The sequence below is a fragment of the Galeopterus variegatus genome, unplaced genomic scaffold (genome assembly GCF_000696425.1).
Source record: "Galeopterus variegatus unplaced genomic scaffold, G_variegatus-3.0.2 Scaffold7808, whole genome shotgun sequence".
In the NCBI taxonomy this organism is placed as follows: Eukaryota; Metazoa; Chordata; class Mammalia; order Dermoptera; family Cynocephalidae; genus Galeopterus; species Galeopterus variegatus.
In genome coordinates this window covers 22,725-28,991 of record NW_007733919.1, presented here as the reverse complement: position 1 = coordinate 28,991, position 6,267 = coordinate 22,725, and the positions used below count along the sequence as shown (strand labels likewise).

Sequence of the window (6,267 nt, the reverse complement as noted above, 5' to 3'; positions counted from 1 at the left end):
CGCTCAGCCAGTGAGCGGGAACCGGTCTGTATGTGGGATCCGAACCCTCGGCGGGAGCGCAGCCGCGCTTCCCAAGCAGCGCACTATAGCAGTGCGCCACCGGGCCGGCCCCCCAAATATATTAATTGGGTTGGAACAAATGCCCATTTTCAAAGGATAAAAAGGGTTTATAGCAAGATTTTACTTAACTCTGCTGCTGTAGCACAAAAGCAGCCACAGAAAACATGTAAATGATGGGTGTGGCTATGTCCCAACAAAGCTTTATTTGTGGACACTGAAATTTCACATAATTCTCACTGGTCACAAAATACTGTTCTTTTAATTCCAACCCCCCACCCCCAATCATTTAAAAATGTAAAATTCATTCTTAGCTCACGAGCCACACAAGAAAAGGCATTTGGCCTAGTTTGCCAACCACCGATTTAAAGCTTTCATTAGCCAAAAAACTAAAAGGGGAACCTGTTTGGTGTTGATCCCAATCTAATCATTCCTGGGTACAACCTTATTCTCTAACCTTTCTTGTGTCTGTCTCTCTGCTGTCCTCAAGGAGGGGCTTTCTCCTGTAGTCCTTTCACCCACAGCTGATACACAACCATCTTTTGAACAGCCTGCTCCTGATTGCTGGCATTCTATCAAAGCAGCCTGTATCACACATCAGGGGAAGGCAGAGAATGTGCCCCCTGGGGGCTAACAAAGCAAGTGTAGCCTGGAGAAACAAACTTGTAGAGTAAGGGATGAGTCCTATGTAAACTGGGTAAGAATCCACTCCTGAGACAATACCAGGGACTTCTAGCTAAAGAGGGAAAGTATAAAGACCTCCCTTGACTACACCAAAACACAGAGGTTCGGTAAAATACCTGCCTTTGTTTTTATCCACATCCCAGCAATTTGAAACAACAGCCGGAGAGGAAGTACTTGTACCAAGCCTGGCTGGGGAGTTGGAGTGCTGGTACCTGGAACCTCAAGTCAGGTCCCAGAACTGAGTAGGGACGAAGGCCTAGAATGGAAGAGGGAGCCAGCCAGACCCTCAGTCCTCCCCGTTTAGGACTGGGAGCCACAGATTACCCGGTGTCCTGTCAATGCCATGATCTGGGTCCTTAGCCATAAAGGCTCAGTGTTATCTTTAGTCACCAACAGGGTCCTGATGTCCCCCCATTCCCCTCTGACCAGGACAAGTAAGTTTTCCTCACTCCATGGTGATGGGAAAATCTTCCACATCTCGGGAGACTGTACTCTAAAGCTCATGCCTGGTTTCAGGGGACAGTTGTGGGGCTGCAGCCAAAGCAGTTCCAGGAGTGCCTCTTTCTGATCTGTGGCCAAGTCTGCCTTGTAGCCCTGGATGAAAGTCAGGAAGCACGGATGCCAGAGCATGCGCAGCTCACGCTTCTCCATCCGGAACTCCAGGAAGTGGAAGGCCAGGGGGTCCAGCACCTGTTAGGGCAATGCCTACTTCTTACCCAGCAGCAGTCGTAGGAAGATATTGTTGTCACAGCTGTATTCCATCTCAGCAATTTTCAGCATGGCTGCACTGGAGTGCGACACAGGGATGGAGTACTTGGTGATGTTACCCATGATGATGGCTTCCTGGAGGGTACAAGTGCCCGACTCGCACAGTGGGATCAGGATCCCTTTGAACCAGGCTCCATGGCTTGAACAAGGGCCTTCTTGAGTGCCATGTGGCAGTAGAAGTTAAGTCATTTGTGTTCGGCAATGTCATCTCGTATCCAGGCACACAGGATGAAGTTGTAGAAGTGCTGGACCAGGTATTCCTTCAGATTAGAGGCAAAAATCCTGGTGGCTTGTGTATATGGTGCCAGCAGTCCAGGCCTCAGGCTCTATGACTAGAGAATTTGCTCCCAGTTGGAAAGTGCAGGGATGATCTTCAATGCCTTGGGCAGTTTCCCACTGCAGTACTTAGAACACCTCCTGGATCCCTCTGTAGACCTTCAGGGTCCAGCTGGGACGCAGGTAAGCCTGACACCTCTGACATGACCGTGGCAACCTCCCTCTGCTTATCAGTCAGCTTCTCCATGATGAAGTCAGCCAGGGTGCGCCTGGCAGGAGGGTTCTTGTTCATGAACATCTCAATGGCAGTTCATCCTCAGGGTCCACCCCTTTCACTGCGGCAGCCTTCTCCAGGGTAGTCCACTCCTCATCCTTGTCACCTGATCCATCCCGAGGCACTCCTGGACCCAGTCCAGTCCTGCCCCCAGTCCCATGCTTGGCCTTGAGCTCCTCCTCTTGCTGTCGAGCTTGCTGCAAAATCCGCCGGCTCAGCCAGGGCCCCTCACACTTCCCTTCCTGCTCCTCCGGTTCTGCGACCCCACTTCTGTTCCCGGGCCCCTGCCCGCATGGTGTTCCCAGCCAGGATCTGGTCGGCCATGGGCACATGTTTTTCCTGACCCTCGGTCCCCCTAGAATTTAGACATTTTTCTCGAAAAAGCTGCCGGGAAGATTCACACTTGGGAACAGAGACAAGCCCAGAATGAGCTTCAATTGCTTTTGTTTTAAAATCGTTATTTTACTATTGCTATTAATGTTCTAATTACTGTAAAGTTTTGAAATGACTGTAGTTTTGAACTATATGTATTGCAACTTCTTCCATACAAATAACATGATTCTAAATTTCCACATAGCAGATACTCAGTAACTATCTCTAGTTATGTCTGTTTCAGTAAAAAAAAAAAAAATAAGTTATCAAAATGCTTAGTTATGCACCTATGGACTTAGGAGCTAAATTTTTTTTTTTTTCCTTTTTGTCTTTTTTCGTGTCCGGCAATGGACTGCAACCCTCAGTGTCGCGCCCGTACCAGACCGGGACCGGCAACGGGATCGCAACCCTCAGTGTCGCACCCGCACCTCGCTCAGCCAGTGAGCGGGAACCGGTCTGTACGTGGGATCCGAACCCTCGGCGGGAGCGCCGCCGTGCTCCCAAGCGGCGCACTGTAGCAGTGTGCCACCGGGCTGGCCCTTAGGAACTAAATTTTGCTAATTCACAAAATTGTTTTCCTTCCCCCTCCATCCCATTACAGCCACTTCATTATTCTTTGCTCCATGTGGTCCTTCTGGCCCCCATCTCTTCCAGGTTTCTCCCATAAACAATATTTTATTTGGTCAGCAGTGAAAAAGAATTCCAGTTAAATCAATCACCATGTTTTAAACATCTCTAAAATAAAGGTATATTTTATATGTCTATTTCTACCATAAGAGAATATCCTACCTAGAAAAATGACAAAGGAAACACTAATCATTTCACTTAATTTTTAGACCTCTTTAGAGATATTGATTGGATTGGTGTCGGCAACTTTATTTCTTATTTCAGTTTAACTATGTTTCAATAAATGAGAGCTCCAATAACCTCTGGCTCCACGTGAACTAACAAACAGATTCCGGCTCAGGCACCGATAAAAGGAAACCAGAGTAGTCTAGTTACCTGTGCTTCCTCAACATCCATTTCACAACCTAAAGCCATCAATCTGGATCATAAATAGATGCCTTTCAAACTTTAGGCTACAAAATACTTAAAGTGATGGCAATTATTTTGTCAGCTAAAAGAAAATTACACATATACACACATACCTTTAAGATTTTTCAGGCCTTTTTAAAAATTTTATTTTTAATTGAAACATAATTGATTGTACGTATCTGTGGGGTACAGTGTTGAGTATCAATACCTGTGTGCAATGCATGATCCTCAAATCAGGATAATTACTATATTTATTATTACACACATAATCATTTTTTGTGGCCCTTTACCAATTTCTCACTGAACATTACCCAGCTTTGTTAAAACGTCAGAAATGTTCATTCTCTTCTTCATTATTTTATCTCTTCAAAGTACCAAAGAAAATATCCAATGCGATAGACAACCTTTGTATTAAAAATAAGTCTTCTATTTTATCCTCAGATATGAACCAAACTCTATGATGAAAGTGTACTTCTAGTCATGTGCAAACATTCAGCTTTTACCCACATAATCTGAAAAAAATTGAATTCAACAGTGTTCACTCAACAATGTCTACTTAACCAGGAGTAAGTGAATATAAAAATGCTTATGTTACTCATTTGACAAACATTACTGAGCATCTTCCAGGTGCTGGGCTCTGGAGAGGCAAAGAAAAACCCATTGTTTCTTTTTTTTTTTTTTTTTCCTTTTTTGTCTTTTTTACTGACCGGTAACGGGATTGCAACCTTCGGTGTCGCGCCCGTACCGGGGACCGGCAATGGGATCGCAATCCTCGGTGTTGCGCCCGCACCACGCTCAGCCAGTGAGCGGGAACTGGTCTCCACATGGGATCCGAACCCTCGGTGGGAGTGCCGCCGCGCTCCCAAGCGGCGCACTCTCCAGTGCGCCACCGGGCCGGCCCATAAACCCATTGTTTCTTGCCCTCAGTGCCTCTCGGGCTAGCTCCTGGTTTACAGATATGAAAATATGTAACTGTTATCTTTATAATTATCATCATTTACAATGCAATGGAATAAGCTGCATAATGAGAATATGAAGAAAATACAATGAAAACACATAGGAAGGAACAACCAATTCTGCCCAGGTAGCTCAGGGAAGGCACTAAGGTGACACTGGAGCTAGCAGCCAAGCAGGAATTTCCAGGTTGGGGGTGGGTTCAGGAAGGGTACTGTGGGCATAGGAAGGAGCATGTGCAAAGGCCCGAGCGTGTGCAAAGGCCCAGGGCTGTGAGAGTCTGGGGAGTTTGGAGTGTTACAGGATGGCAGTTTGCTCTGTACAAGTATTGCAGGGTGGTAAGTTAGGCAGAGGCTGGGCCAATTACCAGGAGATTTAAAAATAAATATTCTAAAATGATGAAGGATGCTACATTGATTCAGCTCTTCATTCACGTTATTATAGGGAATGCTTCAATTTATTAATTTAACAAGTTAAAAACAAATGCAAACTATTCACATTTAGGAAAGATAGCTGTACAACTATGTCCTAACTAATGAAATCATCAGGAAATGGAATTTCCTGCCAAATCTTTGACAATAGGTTTTTAACACTGTTTTATGCTGATTTAGATAAGGACAGGCAATGTCAGCTGTATTCAGTAGAATACTGAGGATAAGGAATGGATTTGTTAGTACCATAATGCAATCAAAGTTGCCTTTTATTTTGATATAATTAGATTTAAATTTTGAATTAAAGTACCTTAAGATTACAAATTAAACACCTATCTACTACCTTTCCTATTTATTTTGCAGTCTATTCAACTTGCAATTTACTTTGAAAAAGGTATACTTCTTAAAAGATATAAATATACTGTATCATTAAATCTTTACAACAAAGCATCATTTTAGAGATACTAAGGTGAACATGCTAGCATTTTCTAATCTTATTATACCTCTCCTTCTTTGTAAGCTCTTTATAAAGCCTCAAATACAATATTAGCATTACCTCCGCCATGCCCGCTCTTTTACATTGCTGCTCTTATCTGGAAGAGTTTCATTTTTAAGTACGATCAGATGTATAAATAGCTCTTAGTGCACTGCTGGAGAAATACTGTCCTCTTCCACCCAAATCCCCAGTACCAGAAAACTCTCACCACCCCTCCCCCAAATCATGCATCTGCAATCTAAACACTGCCTTTTAACTTAATCTCTCCTCCTCAGCTCTACCCACACTGTGCATTCCCCTCTGTTAAATTTCCCTGCGTCTTGGGAAAGAGGCAGAAGTACTAAAAGATGAAAACAGAAGACAATGGACCGACAGACTGGGGAAAGAGGAAAGGTGGGAGCAGGATAAGAACAAAGGAAACACAGTTTATGGGCAAAACAGAGGAGAAAAGAATCCAGGAGAGCAAGAGAAATTAGAAAGAGGAAAAGGTCAGGAGGGACACGTGAAGAAAGAGGGTGGGTTAAGGAAATGAAACAAATTTAAAGTAAGTGATGAAGGTCCTCAGGTTATTAGGTTTCCAAAGAGTACATTTTGCTTTTAACAATTTCTGGGTATTAGACTTCAATCCTGGGCCAACAAACAAAATTTCAAGGTCAAACATAAAGAATGATTTCTTTTTCTCTTAGAATCAAAGTGTAAGGTGTTCAGTTATAAGATTTTTCTCCCCTTTCAGCCCTAAGAAATCAAGGTGCAATCAAAATTGGTCACAAACATGAAACTTCAATAATACCAGAACAGTTTCTCCTCTTTACCATTCTCTCTTGGGGCTCAGCCTACATCTGGAAGATGACCTCAAGTCCAATCTTATTGGAACTGCTTCTCAAGATGAGCACTGTTCATGCTGACTTGAGAAATTGGAG

General features: G+C 43.9%; 1 pseudogene; it reads right to left on the bottom strand.

The window, feature by feature from the left end:
• Nucleotides 1–1,186: 1,186 nt before the first annotated feature.
• Nucleotides 1,187–5,416, bottom strand: LOC103607888 (annotated as a pseudogene).
• Between the last annotated feature and the right edge of the window lie 851 nt (nucleotides 5,417–6,267).